We start from the raw sequence: 21,874 nt of genomic DNA, 5'->3' as shown, positions 1-21,874 counted from the left end.
GAGTTAACGAAAAAGGCCACTTAACGGACCAGCTTCGGCTGTTGATGGGTATGCCGGCTGAATCTTAAGCTATTAATTTCGGGGTCCTTCGGAACATGATGGGATACGGAAGTAATTAGTTGTTTGTCTGGTACGGGGTTCAAAATGGTGGTTACCTGGATTGTGGTCTTTACAAGACAACTCGTGTGTTTGTAGGTTGCTGGTAATGTCGACGTCTTGAACATGTAGGAAAAAGTGAGCTTGTTTCATGATCCAGGCCATTGACCCCGTACTCAGATCATAGGGATTTTTGTCCATCCTTGAATTCCTCCCATCATGTCCTGTTGCGGGTACGTTTCTGTGCGTTAGCGTTACTGTAACATGTCCTCCAGCTCCAGCCTGGTGTCGGCTAGCGCTGCGTTGCCCTATTCTCGCCGCTTGTTATCGTGTTCGGTATCTTCGAGCGGTCCTCGTCGATCCTGTCACAATACACGGACGGGACTTTGCCAAATGATTCGGATTATTCTCGTCAAAAACATCATCTTACACCGACTCAAATGACACGCCCGCCGTCGTCCCTTTACTCCGCGGATATTTCCCGCCAATGAAAGAACCCTATTCCCTACGATCTACACTGTGGGGAAGGTCAAGTCCCCACAGCTTTGATTACTGGGAAACGACTCTACGTTACTCCAGGGTGGTAGGAATTTCCAACTCATACACACAGCTTTCCAAAGGCTAGTTGCGGGAACGTACTCCTTCTCGCTGAGTGTACCCGGCCCTACCTTGGGTGCTGAACCGGGCACTGTTGGTTCTTCGACGGTAAGCGAAGCGGCGCATGGCATTGGAGTACCTAGTCCCACCTTGGGTGCTGAACCAGGTACCAGTGCAGGTCAAACCGACGCACGTTGTAGCGGTTGTAGGTAGACGTTGAAGGGCGTTGCGCAAGGCGCTCTCGGATTGAGTTGAATTGATTTTTTTACTCGAAACAGCGGGGACCAGTTAATGTTCAGGAACAATTTAGGGGATGATGGTTTTGGGCAACGACAAAATGGTGGATGGTTACCTGTTTTACAGAATTACGCACTAAAATGGTTTCCCGGTTTAAGAGTTGATTCTGTTTAGGGGGATATTTCTAACCCCTACATTGATGAAACTTATAGATACATTACCGCGATTCAACTTTTAGTTCAACAACTTTGTAGTTTTCACTAAAACCTTCCATCAGCGTAGTAATCTGTTCGCGAACGTTTTTTTAAATCTGGTCATTTCGTCTTGACCAGCCTTGAACCATCCCTCGATCGTTACACCGATTCTCCGCTCGTTTTTCGATTAGCCATTTCGCCACTTCGCGGGCGGCTAACATCTCCTAGAGGCCCTCTGGTGACTGGTTGTCGAACGAACTCTTTCACCGTGTTGTTCGCCGAGTTAGGGTGGCTTGGTGAATTGCCTCGTTAAGGAGAAACACTGAACCCTCCACGAACACCACTGCAACATTATTAAATTACTTTACAGCAAGATCACTGCGACCTCCTTAGAAGCATTTATGGGAATATATGTTTTTGTCACTCTTGTCAAATCTAAATTTCTGCCCTTATTCTCATCCTTGCAGGTATTCATTATGGGTCGATTCGCGATGAAGTAATTCCTTTTTGTGGGGACATTTCGCCGGTCCTGTTTTCAAAATTTTACGAACGAGAAATGAGGTGCGACAATTTTTTTTGTGTAGCTGTACGGTCAAGAAATGGAACTAAAACCTCAGTTAAAGGACAGCAAAAAACCAAGCCTTATTTTGTGAACTTCATTTAGCGCATTTTTGGTTTCCTGAAGGTAATCTTAACGGGAATGAACAGAATGTTGAGCATTCTTAAAGCATACGAAATAAAGGTTAGGATGAATAAAATATTTCAAAATTTTCTCCAACCCGGTTTTTTGTAATTTTTGTTCTTGACCGTCAACTTTCCAATGAATATTCTGTGGCAGTAACTTAAACTTTTTTTTTAAAAAATCCATCTTATGTCCGTTCTTATGAACATTCTTCGAATGTTCGGAAGCTTCTTGTGTAGTTTTGACCGGAAGCTGTAAACAAATGCACATACTTGTATGACGACACTATTCAGGGACAGGAGAATACCATAGAACCATTTTTAAGGTAAACGTACTGATAGAAAGGGCTAAACTATTCTCAATTTTTACGATATAATAATAACGTCTGATAGTTGACCTCTTAAGTTAAAATCCATTTAATCCAATATGTCTGTGTTCAGCAGGATTAACAAACAAAATTATTGATTTTCCATTATAACACATCTGATCCTTAACAACTAGTTTCTTTCCAAAGTTTTTTTTTCTATCCCGAAATTGAGCTGCGAATAATATGTGTGTGAAGAATCTGAATCACTGAAGATTGAATGAACACCCAAATGTTTTAATTGTTTCCTCAAAGTGTAGAATTGGAAAATAAGGAATCAAAACAGGAAATGCGAAGTGTCAAAAACAGTGAGGTCAGTTAGTGCGTAAATCGTCCTCTACGGGAGCTGATTTTCTCAAAAGAAATATAAACATTTATCCATTTCGGATCGTCTAGCCATGTATAAACATGTTTGTTTGGCAAATATGATAAAATTTTTTAACATTTTAAGATAGGGATCTTACTTTAACATGGTCTCGAATTTTTTTTCTACATTTTAAGCTGTACTCAATACTGAAAACATTTCAAACAACATCAAAAATACACATAGCATTTATGAGAAATTAAAAACCCGTATTTAATCAATTAAAACTATTGAAAAAACAATTTTGTTTCTTTGTCATGAATTGCTTAGTTATGACAAAAATGACTCAAAAATGACAGACATAACAAAAAATTCCAAAAATGCCAAAAATGACAAAAATGACAAAAATGACAAAAATGACAAAAATGACAAAAATGACAAAAATGACAAAAATGACAAAAATGACAAAAATGACAAAAATGACAAAAATGACAAAAATGACAAAAATGACAAAAATGACAAAAATGACAAAAATGAAAAAAATGACAAAAATGACAAAAATGACAAAAATGACAAAAATGACAAAAATGACAAAAATGACAAAAATGACAAAAATGACAAAAATGACAAAAATAACAAAAATGACAAAAATGACAAAAATGACAAAAATGACAAAAATGACAAAAATGACAAAAATGACAAAAATGACAAAAATGACAAAAATGACAAAAATGACAAAAATGACAAAAATGACAATTTCTAGAACTGAACCCTCAACACTAGAGAAATTTAGCTTTGCCGCAGAAGAAGATGAAATCAATAAACTATCAAATCCAATTATATTGTCAACTCCATCTTCGATCAGAGATCAATTAATCAAGATTGTGAAATTCCAATCAATAAAAAGTGTATTCTATACTCTCCGTTGACAAACACTCAACTATGTCCTTGCCCAACCAAAGTTGTAAACCCGCGATTCCCGCGCATTTATGTTGCGGATCGCAACCCAAGTCCACCTCAAGTTAATAGATTCACAGTTGACCAACAAACGACCCCCGAAGGCACAAACTCCACAAACATCTTGATTGCTCTAGTACCACACTCATCTGAAGGCCCGAGAAATTTGAACGAATCAGCCAGGCAGCAGCGTCTCTCTCTTGAACATTTTTCTCAAGCCGGCTTGCGACGACCTGACGACGACGACGGCGACGGCGACGCCGCTCGCTTGTTGTGAATGAAATCTGAATGGCGCAAAAATTATCTCAAAACATCACCTCGGTTGCTGAAACGTTCGCTCGTCGAGCACATTGTTGATCGCGCGGGAGTTATGCGACTATGGGCCCTACTTTGGAAACTTAAAAAAAAACTCATCACCCAGGTTCGACTCAACCTGCCACTGGAGACTAAGCTAGCTAGCTAGCCAGAGACTAAGGCTGAGCCCCACAAAGTCCCCGGCGGGCAAAACGGCGCGCTCGCTCATTCACTAACTAGTCACTACTAGCGATCAACTATACAAGGTACCACCAAGTGTGGGCAACTTGAGGCGCGCCAAGAAGCCTTTCTTTTGAACTGCCGCAGATCCGATTCAGTCTCGAATCAGACGCGCTGCGGGACACACACAGAAAGTTCCAACTCAGGCCGCGGACACTTCTTGGTCTCCAAAAGACTGCGACTTCTGAAAATTCTAAGTGGTTTTGTGGTTCCAGAGGTAGAACTTAATTTTTTTTTAGAATTTTTGGTAAAGTTCCTTAAGAACTTTTTGAGGTGTTTCTGTATCAATGGTGTAAATTTTTTGGTGTAAATTTTTGGTATTATAGATTTTTCAATGATTGTTGCATGTGAATCAAAGAAAATTTTGTCAAGGAATGTGCACCGGATTTCTGTCGGTTTAATGTGCGCGCAAAATTAAGCTAAGCTGGTTCAGAAGAAAGTGTTGATCAAAATTAATTAAAACCAGTGGTGATAATCGGAAAGTTAAGACATCGAAAAAAAAGTAACGAAAATCGAAAACACTACGCTAATCATAACAACTTCCACCCGACAATAACCAAAGAAGGGGGGACCGAAAAAAAACCAAACGAAACGAAAAGAAAAGCTCTCCTTTTATGATCCAACAACCAGCTTCAACTTTGTGTGCGCACATTAAAACCTGGTGAACAATCTGCTGTTTCTGCTTAACTAGCCCCAACTAACTGTCCTACACCATACACTTTAACTAGCGAGATACTCGCCGCGAGTTAACTAAACAGCTTTTTGAACAGCAACAACAACAAGTGCATCGGCCTTCCCCTCGAAAACCTCCCCCAAAAGTCTTCCTTTTTGCCCTGGGCAGCAGAAGAAGAAGCAGTAAAAACTTGATGGTCCAATATCTTATGATCCATCATCATCGTTGTCTTTTATGCAGTTGCTGAAAGAAGCCGGAGATTGCTGACTACCAAAAGAAAAAAAACAACAACAGAAGTGAAGAAGTGAAAATTGAAAACGGCTAGCCTAAAGCCGAAAAAAGAAGTTGTTGCTTAGCTGGCCCCAAGAATTTTGGATTTCCAGAGTTTTATTAGAGCTGTATCATTTCGGGTAAGTACCTTCCCATTTGAACTTCCCTAACTTGGGCTTTTAAGCCTATAGTGAGGTGCCTAATCTTATCTCCCAGCTCATGGTGGCTGATGGCTGCCTGATGGCTGATCATCAATCATCGGATTGAACCCCATTCATTAAATCCTGCTCGCGCTTGGGCAGGTGCAGATGAGCTTAATGGCATCTTCGGATGCGTACCTTCCTATCCAAGTTCATTGCTTTACGATGCAAATTTATGACGCTCTATCACCTTAAGTCCATTATAAAAGTGGTCATATAAGAGTAAAGATTAAGTTTTGGTAGAAAAAAAACCTTGGAAAAATCTTGAAGATCTTTTTCAAAAAAATTCCAAACCTCAATTCTCAGTGTTGGTTTGAAATTTTAATTCAGATTTTAGGTTCTGTTTCAAAATTTTGATAGTTGAATTCTGAATTCTGAATTCCTTACTCTGAATTCTGAAATCAGAATTCAGAAATCAGATTTCGGAATTCAGAATTCAGAATAAGGAATTCAGAATTCAAAATTTAGAATTCAGAATTCAGAATTCAAAACTCAAAGCTCAGAGTTCAGGATTCAAAATTCAGAATTCAGAATTTAGAATTTAGAATTCAGAATTCAGAATCCAGGATTCAGAATTCAGAATTCAGAATTCAGAATTCAGAATTCGGAATTCAGAATTCAGAATTCAGAATTCAGAATTCAGAATTCAGAATTCAGAATTCAGAATTCAGAATTCAGAATTCAGAATTTAGAATTCAGAATTCAAAATTCAGAATTTAGAATTTAGAATTCAGAATTCAGAATTCAGAATTCAGAATTCAGAATTCAAAATTCAAAATTCTGAATTTAGAATTCAGAATTCAGAACTCAGAATTCTGAATTCAGAACTCAGAATTCTGAATTCAGAATTCAAAATTAAAAATTAAAAATTTAGAACTGAAAATTCAAAATTCAAAATTCAGAATTCAGAATTCTGGACACTTAACATCCAGAAAAAAATTCAATTTTTTACTGAAAATGAACAAATGGGCCTTCTGAACAACGAATCAACATAACGCTGACCCAGCTAACATGAAATCGTAGTAGAAATGATATTCCAAATCAACAACAAGAAAATTTTTATTCACCATCGAAAAACGGACAGCAGTTAGGTTGGTCAGTAAATGTGTCCCCCAATTGTTGCGACTATGCTGATTAGAACTAACGAATTCAGGTATCTAAAAGTGAACTGATTTACGATTAATAGGCGGTTCTTCACCTGACACTCAATCCGATCACTCCCTTTCTTCTCTTGACTGAATCATATAAAGAAAATTTCACATCTATACAGCTTAGAGTGTCCATTTCCCGGCCATTTTCTCTTTCCCGGGAATCTGGAAATTTGTTGGGCCGTTTCCCGGGAATTCCCGGGATCCCGGGAAATATTCAAAAATTTGTAAAATATATGCACTTCGATTCAAATATAGCTTATCGAACCTTTCGTGCATACAAGCCCATAATTTGTTCAAAATGCACTCGTCGTAATGTTTTTTAAACTTATTTTAAATAAAATAAAATAAATTGTTTTCAACAATGATAAATTGAAAACAGTCAAACAAACTATAAAATAACTTCAGTTAGTCAAATGGAGAATTCATTCATGCAAATAGGGGTCAATAAAAAAATATCTTTTTATTTCCAACCTTTTTTCGTTTTTATGAACACTTTACATTTCTCTCTTCATATGAAAAAAAAAAAACGATGTATTCTTAATTTTTCAGTTTTGAAATTCATTTGGCTTTCAAACCCAGAGGGAAACAAGTGCATAAATGTTAGTTTCGAGAAAACACTATCTGTCTACCTGCTGCGCGATTATTCATATATTTTTCGAAGTGTTGTGGGTTTTCGTTCAATAAAAATGGTGTAGAAATTCATATAATTTTTTTTAAACTTATCTATTTTAATAAAAACAATTGCACCAAATGGGTGCAAAATCTCTACTGCCACAGAAATCGGCATACTCTAAATGAGTTTTGTATGACAACATTTTCAAAAAGAACAATAAAAATGATCACGGAGGCTATCAGGCCTCTCCAGAGAAATAATTTCATACATGTCGGGAATTCCCGAATTTTTCAAATTCCCGGGAAATCCCGGGACAGACACTCACAGCTATGGCGTGCAAGGTTGCCGAAATCACAGAAAAATCTATAATTTTGAACGTATTTCCATATTTATAAGTTTTATGTTAACATACAATTCGAATTTTTGACTTTGTTTTTGAAAAATATGATCAGATTGGTTATGTTTATTGATTTTTCTCAAGTGAAATGTAAAAAAGATTCAATTTTTCATGACTTTTCAAAATAAATTCACAGAAAACTATTACAGAATTTTTGGGTAAAATCACAGAAAGTCAGAATTTTTTTCGCAAAAACACAGATTTTTTTTTTCGGAAACCTTGATAGTGTGCCACAAATCAACTGATCAGTTGGCCTTGTGGTAAGATGCCGGACAGCGAACACGGAGATCAGGAGTTTAATTCTCGATCGGAAAAGTTTTTTTTTTTCATTTTTCTCAAATTAGTCATAATCGTTTATTTTGCTTTTTGTAGGGGAAATAAAATCATTAGAATCTTGTCGATATAGATATGTATATTGTCTTCAAAATTCATGTACAAATAGAGAATAGACACAACTCGAAACATTTTTATAATCATATTTCTTTCTTATTGATTCAAACATGATTGATTTTTTTTTCATTTCCATCATGATTTGTACTCAGCCGAGTGTTTTAACGATATGATGCTTGCAAATGTTGGCATAACAAGAGTAATTTGGGTTTTGAATGGCCACGCACTTCAAAAGTGGTGGAAGCGGTCCAATTTTTAATCAATGCAGAATACGATACAACAAAAATGTTAGATGATTTTTATTAAATAAGGGTACAGTAAGTGTTGACCTAACCAGATGATTTATTGTCTTAGTAAATCCATCTACTTTCAAAATAAAGGAGCCCCATAGAAAATCATCATTTAATGCGACACATCTTAAAAATGTTACCGATTATTTTCAATAAATGCTGGTACTTGAGCAAGTTCTGAAAATACGAGATGATTTCTCGTTTTGAAAAAAACCCTTCATTCAAATCGGTGGGAAAAGATCCCGTATAAAATCAATTTAACCTGCAAGAATTATGCATTAGTGAGGAATTTTTTTCGATGGAAATAACTTTATTGGCCTATAACCAAGGTTGCCGAAAAAATCTGTGTTTTTGAGAAAAACATTCTAACATTCTGTGATTTTAACCAAAAATTTTGTGATGGTTTTCTGTGATTCCTATTATTTCATTGAAAATTCATGATTTTATTTAAATTATCAATCTTATCAAGAAGTTCAAAGAAAAAAAATCTTAATTTCATATTGGCCAAAAAAATTAAAATTTTGAAATTCCATTCCAAATTCAAAAATTCTGTGAAATCTGTGAACTTTTCAAAATTATGTGTTCTGTGACACAGATTCTGTGATGAAAATTTGCTAAAAATTCTGTGAAATTACAGTTTTTTAATAGTTTTTTAATTGTTTTTTCAATATTTTTAATTGTTTAAATATGTAGTCAGATAACAGATAAAAAAAACCGGTTTTTTAAGGTTTTATAGTTGCTATGTATATTTTTTATGTTTTTTTAAATGTTTTTTAGTACTGAGTATAGCTACACTCAAAAAACTCTTCACGTGATCGCTACATGGAAATGTACATGGATTTTTGCCTCCCTGAAAATCATGTGAAACCGACGTGAATTTCAGGTAGCAAACAGAGCTCGGGTAGCAAGCTAAATTCACGTAATTTTAAAATGAGTTGTACGTGAATTCCTCTTGTGAATCGAATGTGAAAAGGGATTAGTTCTGCTACCTGCGTTTCACGTAGATTTTATTGAAATACGTGATTGATTTTCGCCAATCATTCAAAAAATGGAAAAAAATGAATCACACTTTCGCTTTTTATATTCACTTTTAAACTAGCACTTTTCACAATTCACTTAATTTATTCACCACAAATTCGTCACAAAAATGGCATTTGGTTTGTCCTTTAAGCGGTTGACCGGCCGTCTCAGCTGCCTTAATTTCAAATCCCGTTGAAAAAACATTGAATGTGTCTTCGTTTTGACAGCATTCAGCAATGTGAATTCCACGTAAGAATCAAATTTTTTTTATTAAATTTCAAGTGCTTTACGTAAATCACGCAAAAATTCACATAAAGAGTGGCTACGTAAAAATCCAAGTGAATTTATCGTTTCTTTTTCGGCTGAGTGCAAAAAAATGTTTAAAAAAATCTTTGAGACCATGCATGGAATTGTATGCAGTAGTGAGTTGAAGTACGATACCAATCTTAGAATGTTAAAATAATGTTTAACAAATTTGGCAAACAAACATGTTTTTACATGGCCTAATAAACCAAATTGGACATATGTATGTATGTTTGTATTTGCTTTGAGAAACTTATCTCCCGTATGGGTATGGGTCGCACTCAAGATAGGTAAAAGAAAAAGGTATAACATTGCGCAATCTCAAAAAACGCAGAGTCAAAAATAGTTATGGAATTTCGAACCATATGTACGGTATTTGAAACATAATTACGATTCATGGAAAATTGAGGGGTCTAATTGTTCAAATAAGTGTACAGCCGCATTCTTTGAATTAACATGTGTGGCAATTAGTAAAATTTTTGTTCAAATGCTTTCAATATTCTGACTACGACACAGTTTTTCTTTGGAAATTTAGCAGTATTTCTGCAAAATATTCGAATTTTGGAAAGCATTTTTCCAAATGTAGTTGTAAACATATGCTCATAAAAAGACTTGTTGCAACTTGTAATGAATGCTACTTTATTTTAGATCCTACAAAATAAAAAAATCAGTTATAAGGTATTTAGCAAAAATCAATTTTTTTTTAATTTAATAAAAACCCACTTAAAAACTATGGATTTCAACCGCATAGGCGCTTAATGGATTGTAAATACTTTAGTTAACATTTTTATATTTTTGCAGAATTTTAAAAACCGTTGGTTTTTCTAGAAAACTTATATTTTAAATAATTTCCATACATTTATGTGGAATTTCCATTTTTTTTTTTTTTTTTTTGGTTGGCCTGCTAACATATTTTGTCGTCAGTGTATTGCTATCTCACACACTCACACCCCAACAAACAATTTTTTGCTGAAAAAGCGCTGAAAAAATATCGTGGCTCAATTTTTTTATCAGCAATCTGGCTGAAAGTAGGCCTCCAGAATTCCCTTATTCTCGTGTCTTCAGCTTTTAATCATCTGGAACTGGAGAAGTTATTCAGCAAAAGTCATTAAACGTCAATTGACGGATCAACCCAAAAAAAAAACAAAAAAAAAGACCTATTCTGTCCGATTTTGGCAACCATTTTTCTCCTTCTGTGATGTTTTTTTTGCAACTGCCCGAACTTTCATGGAGTCTGAGGTTGTTTCCAAACCCGTTAAATCTTGGAAAAATAATGAACCCTTTAAACAACATTTCTGAAGAAAACTTTATTTCTGTTTACTTCATCAATGTTATAATGAAATAATATCCGACATTACAATTTTCAAGGCGTCTGATCTTCATATTGATCATATTGGCAACCCTGGATACAGCTCTACACGCTCGGCCATATTGAACCATTTATACTTGAAAAATAACCATAATCGAAGTTTTGTGGATCAAGTGAGTGTGGATAAAATGAGATTTGACGGAGAACTTGGATTATCGCTATTTTTTAAACATGGTCAAAAAAGTGGAAATGAGCAGAAAATCGAGGGATTTTTGTTAATTCGCTGAAACCAAAAAAAATCAAAGAAAGACGAACTGAATGAATGCATAATGACACAAATCAATCCGTAATACTTTCATAAGATCTTTTATTGAAAAAAATTTTTAAAATGAACGATTTTTTTTCAATTTTATTCTTATTCCGGTTGTCTATTAGAGGGTTACGGTACTTCTATTGGATGATGACAATGGATGTACACTTCTGTTTTGAATTCGCTGTGAGAATTGTTAGAAGATTATGTTGCAATGAATTTTAATTCGACCACTTCCGGGTGATCCTCTGGTGCTACCTCCCCGGTAACTGTAACCGATGCGGACCCCGTTTTTTCCTTCTTCCAGTGCTGTTCTTCAACTATAACAGCTTTCCGGATCGGGCAGACGTGCCGATTGAGAGGAAGTTTACTCCTTATCAATTGCTGCAATGAAAAGACAAAATAGAAAATTATTATTATTAATGTTAAATGGAACAATGTTATGTAGCATGTAGCATTGACCTTACCTTTATTGGCTCAGATTTACGAACCGAACGGATCTGTGTTCCCTGGAAACTAGATAAAGCAGCTGTGGTCCATGGTGTAGATTTTTCTGAACCATTCATTCTGTTCGAGAAAAAATAATAAGAGGTTATTGACGTGGAAGATTTGGAGGATGTTCAAACATAATTTTAAATTCTTATCACTAATGTTCAATTAGGCATATACTTACCCGTTGTATTATCAAAAAATGCTCCGGAAACTATAAAATAAACTCCTAGATCTACTCTGTTGAACTCGACCCACAGCCGTAGAAAACAAACAAGCGGACTGCGCATCACAAAATGGCTTTTTTTCAAACAAATTGCGTTTGAAATACCATTTTCTAAGTTTACCACCAGAACTTTTGAAATGCTTGAAATTTAACTGAAGACTATGGTTGACAAACAACAAAAATTGCAGTTCTATCGGAAAACCCAGAAAATTGTTCAAAAAAAGTCATTTATGTTTAAAAAAAAATGAGGGTGAAGCAACTTCTTCACAGTAATCGGGAATCTAGGATTCCTATAATTTATTTTACCAAACTGGTTCTGTGATGATGACTTTTTCGGTAATCTAATCATTTTCCCAACAAACTTCATTTATCGTTGATTCAGTTACCGAAATTGTCATAGTTTTCTCAACCAAAAATCTCAAAGTTAAAAATTTTTCGAAATGAAAGCGCCGAAGCAACCTGCATAGTCCTTTTTTTTAATCTATGCCATTTAAAATTAATATTAAATTTAAATAAATAACATATTTTTGTCCGAAGCTGGGAAGTAGGCGGTGATCGGTTTGGAACGCACGCGTTTTTTACGTCGCTTTCGCGAAAAATTTTGAAAATTTTAATTGCTTATGTGGAAATGGAAAAAACTTCAAACACATGTTGATTCATTAGTCTGAAGGAATTTTAGTGAATCAAGTTTATTGTGTTGAGAAGGCGTTTTTCAGTATTGCTTGTAAAACTTGAGGGACATGGGGATCGAAGGCGAAAAAAACTGCCCCACGATTGTGAATGTTATTTTCCGAAGTCTATGTACAGTTACACAGGCCCTGAAAGAGTGTGTTATAAAAATTTAAGATATTGAATTTTAAGACTAAAATTTGTTTCAATATTGTGTTTGAAAAAGCTTTATTGGAAGAAAAAATTCCGCTCTGTGCGTTGTTTTGAAAGATTCCAAAAATTGTGTGTTTTTCTGCCTTGATGATGCCTTGTGTTTGGTGGTTTTCTGGAGTCTTGGTCAATGACCAGAAATGATTTTGCACTGAAATCGAAAACAGTTCATCTTAAAAAAAGCAATGTTTAAAATCTTTAAATCCTTTTTTTATTTCATCAAATTTTTTTAAAATACTACTGTTCAGGTTTTGTGATTTATATATACAAAATAAATCATTTCCAGCCGCTGAAGAATGTGATTCGTGAAGTTACTTCACATAACGTATAGTTTTTTCATGAAGAAGCATTTTTCTTAGCATACTTCCAACGATATTTTCCATTTGAAACGTATGGTAGGTACTGGTGGTCCACGTTTCTTCTGTTTCTGTGTTCCAGATGTCTCTGCGTTTTCTGCTCCATGGTAGGCCCAACTAATTTATGTTTGCGATAATTTGGATATTTTAATGTAAAAATAATGGAAAACATGAATAAAGACAAGAATCAGACATAAGTTATGGCTGTGGAAGTACGATTAGTGATTAGTGATAACATATTTTTGTCCAAAGGCGATATTTTTTGTGGTTACCTTTTTGAAAAATTGGAGTAAAAAATCCCTCAAACTATAAATCATGTTTTTTTAGTAAATAATTCCACCTCCGAGGAAGTTCATAATTGGAATAGTTTGTGGGTGTAGTTTTTTTTGCGGTGGCAACAAAAGGCTCCTATCCGGTAGCTGCCTAGCGTCCACCGTGACCAAAAATTTTGAGTCTTGTTTTGCACATCTACATAGGTAAAAATTTCCTAGAGTTGTCCCACAGCCCGCTTTTTAACCTGAGTTCCGTTGACATTTCATTTTGCTACTTCGTTAAGTTCAACTGTTGGGAAATTCTATTAGTAACAATGGCTAGGTACTACTTTTGTGGCCCATAAATGACTCGTCGTAATAAAAATTTACTGAAAAATTCTTGATTGATTTATCGTGAATCGTCATATATAAAACCTGATGAAGTTGAACGTTAGAATGATGTTGTATCACTTTTGTAGGTGAAACACCGGACAGTTTCTTCCGTTTGGTCATAGGAATAGCCTTTAAAGTATTCAAATAACTTCAGCCAAACACCCTGACATTACTTTGAATGGTTGTTCCATCTATTTTGAGGTAATTAAGCTCCGAAACATTCTCGCTGAGTAAACCATAAGACATTTGTATCAACACGTTTCACTTCTCGAAGGGGGTTGTTTTAGAAGACTGGCTACAGCCAGCCGCCAGTTAATTTTCCGCAAAAAACTGCTGATCGCAAATGTCAAAGTAAGTTTTTGTCGCGTCAGCTTCCAGCTGACCCTGCGAAGAATGTTACCGAAAAAGTTTGGTGGGTTTTTTGTCCATTCAGGATTTTTTTTATCTCCCATTTAATTTCATTCTTGTCGGTTGGTGGACTTTAAGCAACGCATTCACCTTATTACCAAATAGCTGAAGCTGAAACATCTGAAGTAGCGCTAGTTTTTTTCGACTCTCTCAATCAGCTTAATACATTTTTATTTCACACCACATTGCAGCAAATTATTTGCCAAAACATTTCCTCGTTTTTGCTGGCCAAAGACCGTCGTCTGCTTTTAGGCAGGCGGGCTTGTCGAATGTATCAAACAGAAGAAGTCAGGCTGGCTGGGTAATCAAATGTAACCCGCAAAGAGGTGAGTCTTATTAATAGAGAAGCAAAAAAAAAAACTGAAGCTCAAACAAGACGGCAATGAAAGAAAAACAACAAAAAAAAACCTTAAGCCTAGCTGTGAAAAGCCTAACGAGTCAGAGTGCATATTGAGTGGTTAACATTTCCGTGAATTTTGCTGCTGATGTTTGTTTTGCTGATGCGTGTCTGCTGTTGGGGGCTGCGTGCCTTTTGGGGGAAAACCGCTCGAAGGGTGCCCGAAAAAAATAACAACCCACAGAACCTGTGCCATTCGTAAAATTTATGAAATGGATTTGCCAACAGAAGAAAAAAAACCAACAAACAAATGTATGGATCAAATTAAGCAGAAAAAATTGAACGCAAAAAAAAACAATACGCAAATAAAAACGTTTATTCAACATGGTGAATTTTGACGATTGGCAAAAAATAAACTGTTAAACTGTGTAAAGGGTAATTGAAGCCTCCTATTATGATGCACAGTTGGAAAAACACTTGTACTTTTGGAGCAGTTACATACATCTGCTGCAATGATACGAGACAGAGCAGCGCGTTGAGCACGTTTTGCGTATCGAGTTTTCTTCGAACTGTGGTGTTCTGGTTACTGCGTGATGTAAGAAGTAGTACTTGTTTTTTTTATCTCTTTATTTATTTACTCAATTTCACTTTCGGTGGAAAAGTGTTGAGCGAGCGAAAAACCCGTTCGAGTTGCATAACTGCGAAAGATTTGCTAGAACAGAACTCAACCCAAAAAGGTCGTTGGAGTGTGGAATTGTTGGGTCATGTTTTTGGCGGATGGGAAAGAAAATGTTATTTAAACATTTCAAATTTTGATGAATGGGAAAAAAACATACCTTTAAAGAGAGACAAGGTCAACCGTTTTAACAAAACTATATATTTTGCTCAAAAAAATGTGGTTGTAAGCTATAGAGTGTATCATTATGTCTAAACACGATTTAAAATGAACAGTATGAACACAATTTAGGGGCAAATCTAAATTTGATTTCACTTTTATGATTTCTATAGCCTTCTTTTACAGTGATTCATTACAAAATTGGATCCCAATCAATCGTAAGTTAGTGATTGAATTTTTGACCGAAGACTGTTTATAAAGCCTGATTTAGGATGATTCTGAGTCCAGTCTTTTGCGAAGTTTTCGATCTGCAGGCTTTGCTTACATATTTTTTCATATACGATGTGGTAGGGCCCGAAAACTTTCAATAGGTTTCACTTGAGGACAATTTGGCGCATTCATCCCCTTTGGTACGATCTGGAATTTGTTGGCTTGGTACCAAGCCATCGTGTCCTTTAAATTGAGAAATGAAGCCAAATCCAGCCAAAACAGTACTGGGTGATCATGATCCCGATCATGGCGTGCAGGCAACGTTTCACTTTCCGAAGTAAGCAGCTGTATTTTTTTGTGTCATGAACGCTCGGAAAGCATGCAAACTCACATATGGATTGCCAAACCTAGGGTTGCCATCCGTCCCGCAAAAGCGGGACATGTCCCGTCCCGTGGAAAATAACGGTGCATATGACAAAAACCGTCATATAAGAAAAATTTAGCAAAATCAATCCGCGTTAAAAAAAACCAGAGGTCGGCATTAAAACGCTATTCGCTAGTTAGTCCGCTACATTTTTGTTTTAATATTTATTTTTTAACTTTGTTTCTGGACAACTTACGACTTAAAAAACTCCATTACTTTATAGAAAATAACATTTATCAGCATTCCTGCTTGAATAAATGCAACTAGTAGAGTTTGTTCATCCTTTTATTTCAACTAAAATCCAGTAAGAAAATAAATTTGTCGACAAAAAATTAGCGGACTACTTAGCAATTAGCGATTTAACGCCAGACACTAGAAAAAGCATGTATCAGCATTCTTCTTTGACTGTTAACTTGTGGTGACGTTTGTCTATCTGCTGGTACAAAAGTTTGGTGAAAAAATAAATGAAAACGATAATTATCTAACAAAAACGGAGCAGACAAATTAGCGATTAGCGCTTTAATGCCGAACACTGAAAAAAACCTTAGTGTACTTTCTATGAACAACTTTGGCTGATGATATACGAATAAGTTTCCCAGCACAATAAAGCTTTTTAAAGAGTTTCTAAAATGTCCCGCTTTTTTCGGCTGTGTCCCGCTTTTTTGTCGTGAAATGTCCCGCTTTTTTCTGAAAGTATCTGGCAAGCCTAGCCAAACCATTGCCTTTTCACCGAATTTTTCGATAAAAATTCATGTCTCCGTCTTGTCAACACTTTGGACATCCCGAACAATGTATTCAATACTGGTCACCCGGAAGCGTTTTGTAATCAAACTTGCAATAGGTTTCGTCGTAGACGCGCACTAATTTTGTACATAGCAGTTAATCATATAATTTACGAACTCTTGGTTTGACGGAAGCAGCTTGATTTAGGCTCCGCTTCGGCTTCTTCTGCTTCTTATATGTCTCTAGACCAAATCTTACCTTGGCACGATGGACGGTGCTAACAGGAGATCCCACTTTTTGACCACATCCCGAACTGAGGCAGTCTTCTGACTGGCGTCCAAAGTTTTGTCCACCGGACCCGGTTCTTGCCATAACAGTTGCTTAAATGTCATCCAGAATGAGCAGGGTTGTTGCCTGTATCAAAATCGTGCTTAGACATAATGGGACACCCTATTGGACATCATATGGAGATGTGCTGGACAAATCTGTTTTAAAAATCGTAATTTTTCTCAGAAATCTGACACGTGAAAACGTAGTTAACATTTTTAGTGTAGATAAATTTGAAGCTTCTAAAGGTGTTTTTGAGGCGATATAACTTTATTCGAAATCATAATTTTTCTCCAAAAATTTTCAAATCCTTCAAAAATTAAATGAAGTTGTTTCCATCAAAAATTTTTTGGTTTTAACTTGAACCAATGAAGATAAATTGTTGGTAAATTTGGTTGAATAACCTTTAAATAAATAAAAATTATCGATATTTTCAATAAATTGGAACAAATTGGACAAAACCTAGCATGCAACAAACTTGCATACAATCTTTGCCCAAAATCGAAAAAAACGAGTTATTTTAGATCGAACATTTAAAAAAAATCTCGAATACTTACAAAAGGTGATATTATGCGTATAGCACCAAACCGAATAGCGACAGTAGGACTAGCGACGCTTTTTTACTAGCGAGATTTCTGTCATACGCAGGTTTGTTTTTCTTTTTTCAGTCCAGTAGGCGATTTCGATGTAGTATTCGAACATTGTTTATGTTATTTACTGTACATTTTCCTTAGGACATCAATCGCATGCTCCAGGTCTCCTAGGAAACTTGCGGTGCGTCGTTATTATTTTCAACGTCGCGACGTGTGCTACGTGTCGCTAGTAGACAAAGCTGCTATGATTATTGGCGCTCATATTTTGGATTTTTTCTGCATGCATAATACAACTCTTATCTTCTACACCTTTTCGTGTTGCAATTTTTGTAGTTTTCCAAGAATTAATCAAATTTTATAATTAAATACCTTAAACTTAAATTATTTCCCCCTTCAGGATTTTCGGAAAAATCTGATACACTTCTTTAAGAATAAAATTCTGCAGCTTTTGGAAAATTCGATATAAAAAATGTTAACCTTTTTCGGCATCACTGAAAGATGTGTTTGAGAGCTTGGTATAAAAAGTTTTAATTTATTTAACACAACAATGGCTTTCATGAAGACTATGGATAGAAAAAAGCTAAGATTCCATTTGGTTTTAAATTCCTCAATTTTTTTTCGAAATTCTCATACTCAAACTAAGGCGGGAAATAAACAAGAAACAACACTTTTAACATTTTTCTCGACAGTCAAATTTACTCGCATTCTTGGAGAAAGTAGATTTTTATTTAAAAACTATAATTCGAATATTTTAGTAATATTCCCTCAAAAAAAAGGTGGAATTTTTTTTTAATAACAACTCAATCTCTAGCCACTATAAACTGAACTTGATATGCTTCAGCAATAGTTCTTTTTAGGTAATATCCTTTCTAGGTAACATTTTGTAATTATTTTTTTTTTTATTTATCGCCATTGGTTGCTACTCCCTTATTAAACGAGATTAGTTTTAGATTAACTATATCTACTCGATGCCTCAAACTGAAGTTCTTGTTTTAAATAAGAAAAAAAAAGATGAAAAATAGCGCCGGACAAGTCCTACCAAAGGAATGTCTTACATAGATGAAATGTTCTTAACAAATGTGCCAAATAGAACATAATAACAAACCGGTTATTTAAAAAAAATATCCTTTGAAGAGATCCATATTTTAAAAATAATTAACACAAAAAAAACAAATTGAAAATTAATTGATATAACTAATTTACTAACTAGAAAAGAAAATTTACAAAAATGTTTTACGTTTCTAAAATTTTTTTTACAGTTTAAATATATGTGTAACAAAAATAAAAAAAAAAATACTGGCGTGATGATTAGGTTTATCACTGAAGTTCTTTGAGGTGACGTATCACTTTCGATTTGAAAATGTTGCGGTTGTTAGCATTTTTGACAACTTCTGGAAGACAATTGTAAGAAGCAGGTCCAGCAAAGCTTCACACCCTAAAGTGCAAGTATCGGTACCGCTTTTCTATTCGTAGATTCTTATCACAACAAAAAAGTGTATTTCTTTACTTACGCCGGTATAACTCGTGCTGATCGCCAGAATAGGCTTGGATTACCCCAAACAACTGCAGACTATCCAGTGGAAGCCGTCAATAATGACAAGCCTTTTATTTTGCCGATTTATTCATCGAAGAGTGGAATTTTATTTATTTTTTTTTTGTCGCAGCTAATGTTGCTGTGTGACAAAATGACGCGACGCAACAAAAACCGTTCTACTGATGAAACAGCGTCACCTGAGTCCTGACAAGCTTGATGATTCTAATAAAAAAAAAACAAAAGATTGTGGCAGCTGCGATCGAGATCAACAATTAGTCTGTTCAATGAAGTCTAGTAGAAACGGGTCGAAACAAGTAGAAATGGATTGACAGTAGATCATCTGTCTCTTTCCAATTGACTTCGACCGATTTCTACTAGGTCGAAACGAATCCTGCTGCCGAGCTGGATTAGTTTCGACTAGTTTCTACTTGCTCCGTTGAACAACGACCAGACCTGTTTCGACCAAAACATTGGCTCGTTGGCTCTGCGAAAAATATTAATAAATCAATTGAAAAGCTACAGCATGAGGTTGAGGAGGTAAAAGTTTCTCAACAATTTATTTCTAACGAATTCGAACAAATGAAAGTTTCACTAGATGATCATAAATCTATTGTTTCATCTATGCAAAATAAGATAACTGAAGTTAAGAATGATCAAACACAAAATCGACAGTATATTGAAGAGTTGAACTTCGAAGTTAATATGATCAAACAATCTTCAATGGAGGGTCACCTGCTTATTTCAAATGTGGTGCAGCTTATAAACGAGGATCTTGTTCATCTGTTAAACAACATATTAAGTAGCCTGGAAATATTCTGCAATTCTTATGACATTATTGGTACTACGCGACTGTCTTCGTCGAATGGCAGAGGTCTATCTCCGATCCTGGTCCGATTCATGAACATAGCACTTAAGGATAAAATAATGAGAACGGCGCGGGAAAAACCACTGAGCTGCATTAACATTGGACTCAACATCGATCAACGCATTTACTTCAACCACCAACTGACGCACTTAAATCAACGTCTCCTAGGAATAGCGAGAAAATTTAAATCAGATCACCTTTACAAATTTGTGTGGTTCTCAAACAGATTTGTGTTTCTTAAAAAAGATGAAAAATCTAAAGTTTTAAAAATAACGGATATCCAAGATTTGCCAAATCATAATTGAATAGTTCTTAAATTCTTCTCTGATTGCAACTGATATATTTTTTGTAAATTCTGTTATGATGCACGGTTTGATAAAATGAAAATTGAATTTCACTGGTTATTTGAATTGTATAGAATTAATTTATAAGATACTTGCACTTGTAATAAGTCACTAGTGTGGTGGCTGCAACAGTTTTTTAAGCTTCTTTGCCACAAAACAACCGAAATAAAGAAAAAAAAAAGAAATTCTGCGTTGACCAAAAGATGTTAAACAACGGCTTCGAAGTAAATGATGTGATTGACGAGTATGGCGAGAACGAGTGCCCGAGTTGAACAATAAATTTCTTGTGTTGTCTAATGAGTTCAAATTGTCGAAGACATACAATAATGTTTGCAGACTACACAAGTGGGTTAGAGGTAAAATATTGTGAGTTATATTTGAGTAAAGTAAAAAGGTAGGGTAGAGATAAGGAAGTTTGAATATCGTTTTTATGCAACGATTTTGTAATGTCTGTAATCGACCGAGGATAGACAGGGATGCCCTGTCCCATACTGCGATAAGATAGTTCAACTGAGAGTGAATGAAAGCAAAATAAAATTTAATTAAAACATGACGTGGCAAAAAACTTCTAACTTGCCAAAGAATACAAATAAAGGACGATGTTTTCTTTATAAGGTTATTCTCATGGAAACTCCACGTAGGTGTTTCATCAAGCGTGAGCCCCAGATATTTAAAGTTATCCACTTTTCGATTATGGTATTATCAAAGGAAAGGTCATTGTTGCAAAAAAATTATCCTTCTTGCTGAACGAAATATCTTGTTTTTGGTTTTAGAAAGGTTTAGGGTCAACAGATTGCTATTAAAGTATTTACCAAGAATCTGTAGATCTTTTTGCATTTTTCCGATTGCGTCATTGGGACAACTCTCTGGATAAAATAATGCTGTGTCATCTGCAAACAATATGGGGGTACCATGTAATGGCAGGTTGCATAAATCATTGATATAAAGTAGAAAAAGTAGTGGCCCAATGTTACTACCTTGAGGCACACCCACTTCTATTTGTCCCAACGAGCTATTTATTTTATCAATAGAAACATACTGTTTCCGTCCTGTAAGGTAGCTACGAATGATGTTATTAGCAACTCCTCTTATTCCATAGCGATCCAGTTTCCTAAGAAGAACGTCATGATCAAGCGTGTCTAAGGCTTTTTTTAAGTCCAGAAATAATCCTCCTACAATTTTTTTGTGTCTATATTTTTAATAACCGAATCTATCAATTCACACATGACAATAAGCGTACCAGACCCAGCTTTAAAACCGAATTGCAGGTTATATAAGGTGTTATTTTCTGTGATAAAGTTATTGAGTCGACTTACGAGGAGTTTTTCGAAAACTTCGCTATACACACTAAGGGTTGAAATTGGACGGTAATTATTTATACTCGTTACATCGCCTGCCTTAAAGACGGGAACCACTCTAGCGATCTTTAGACTTTCGGGATACACCCCCGACACAAACATAGAATTAAAGCATGCAGTTAAAATACGTGCCATTTCTAAGCAGTTAGATTTAATAAGCTGCAGGGAATGCTATCAGGATCACAACTTTTTTTGTTTTTCAATGATCCTATAGTTTGAATAACTTCATTAACTGTAGCAGGTCGCAAGAATATGGTGTTAGGAACTCTGTTTATGAAAGATAAGTTGTCGAAAGATGGGTTTACTACAATATTATCTGCTAAATTTCTACCAATACTGGTAGATGTATATCAATATGTACACATTTTTGCAGATGATGTTCAACTCTCTTTAGATTGCACAAACTTGACAGAACAATGCATTAATACCCG

General features: G+C 35.4%; 1 protein-coding gene across 7 annotated transcripts in view; it reads left to right on the top strand.

Moving 5' to 3' along the window:
• The first annotated feature begins 4,030 nt into the window (after positions 1-4,030).
• Positions 4,031-21,874, top strand: part of LOC129757165 (mucin-2) — an 81,773-nt gene continuing 63,929 nt past the window's right edge. For 4 of the 7 annotated variants that reach the window (XM_055754293.1, XM_055754294.1, XM_055754295.1 and 1 more), the window contains exons 1-2: positions 4,031-4,182; positions 4,879-5,048. The gene's annotated coding sequence lies outside the window, so the exon portion shown is untranslated. Of the gene's footprint in view, positions 4,183-4,656; positions 5,049-21,874 lie in introns of all 7 variants that reach the window. The other 3 variants (XM_055754291.1, XM_055754290.1, XM_055754292.1) reach the window with 3 other exon arrangements.

Source organism: Uranotaenia lowii, chromosome 3, assembly GCF_029784155.1.
Source record: "Uranotaenia lowii strain MFRU-FL chromosome 3, ASM2978415v1, whole genome shotgun sequence".
Taxonomy (NCBI): domain Eukaryota; kingdom Metazoa; phylum Arthropoda; class Insecta; order Diptera; family Culicidae; genus Uranotaenia; species Uranotaenia lowii.
The sequence above is the reverse complement of the archived record's forward strand: the minus strand, read 5'-3'. Positions and strand labels throughout refer to the sequence as shown.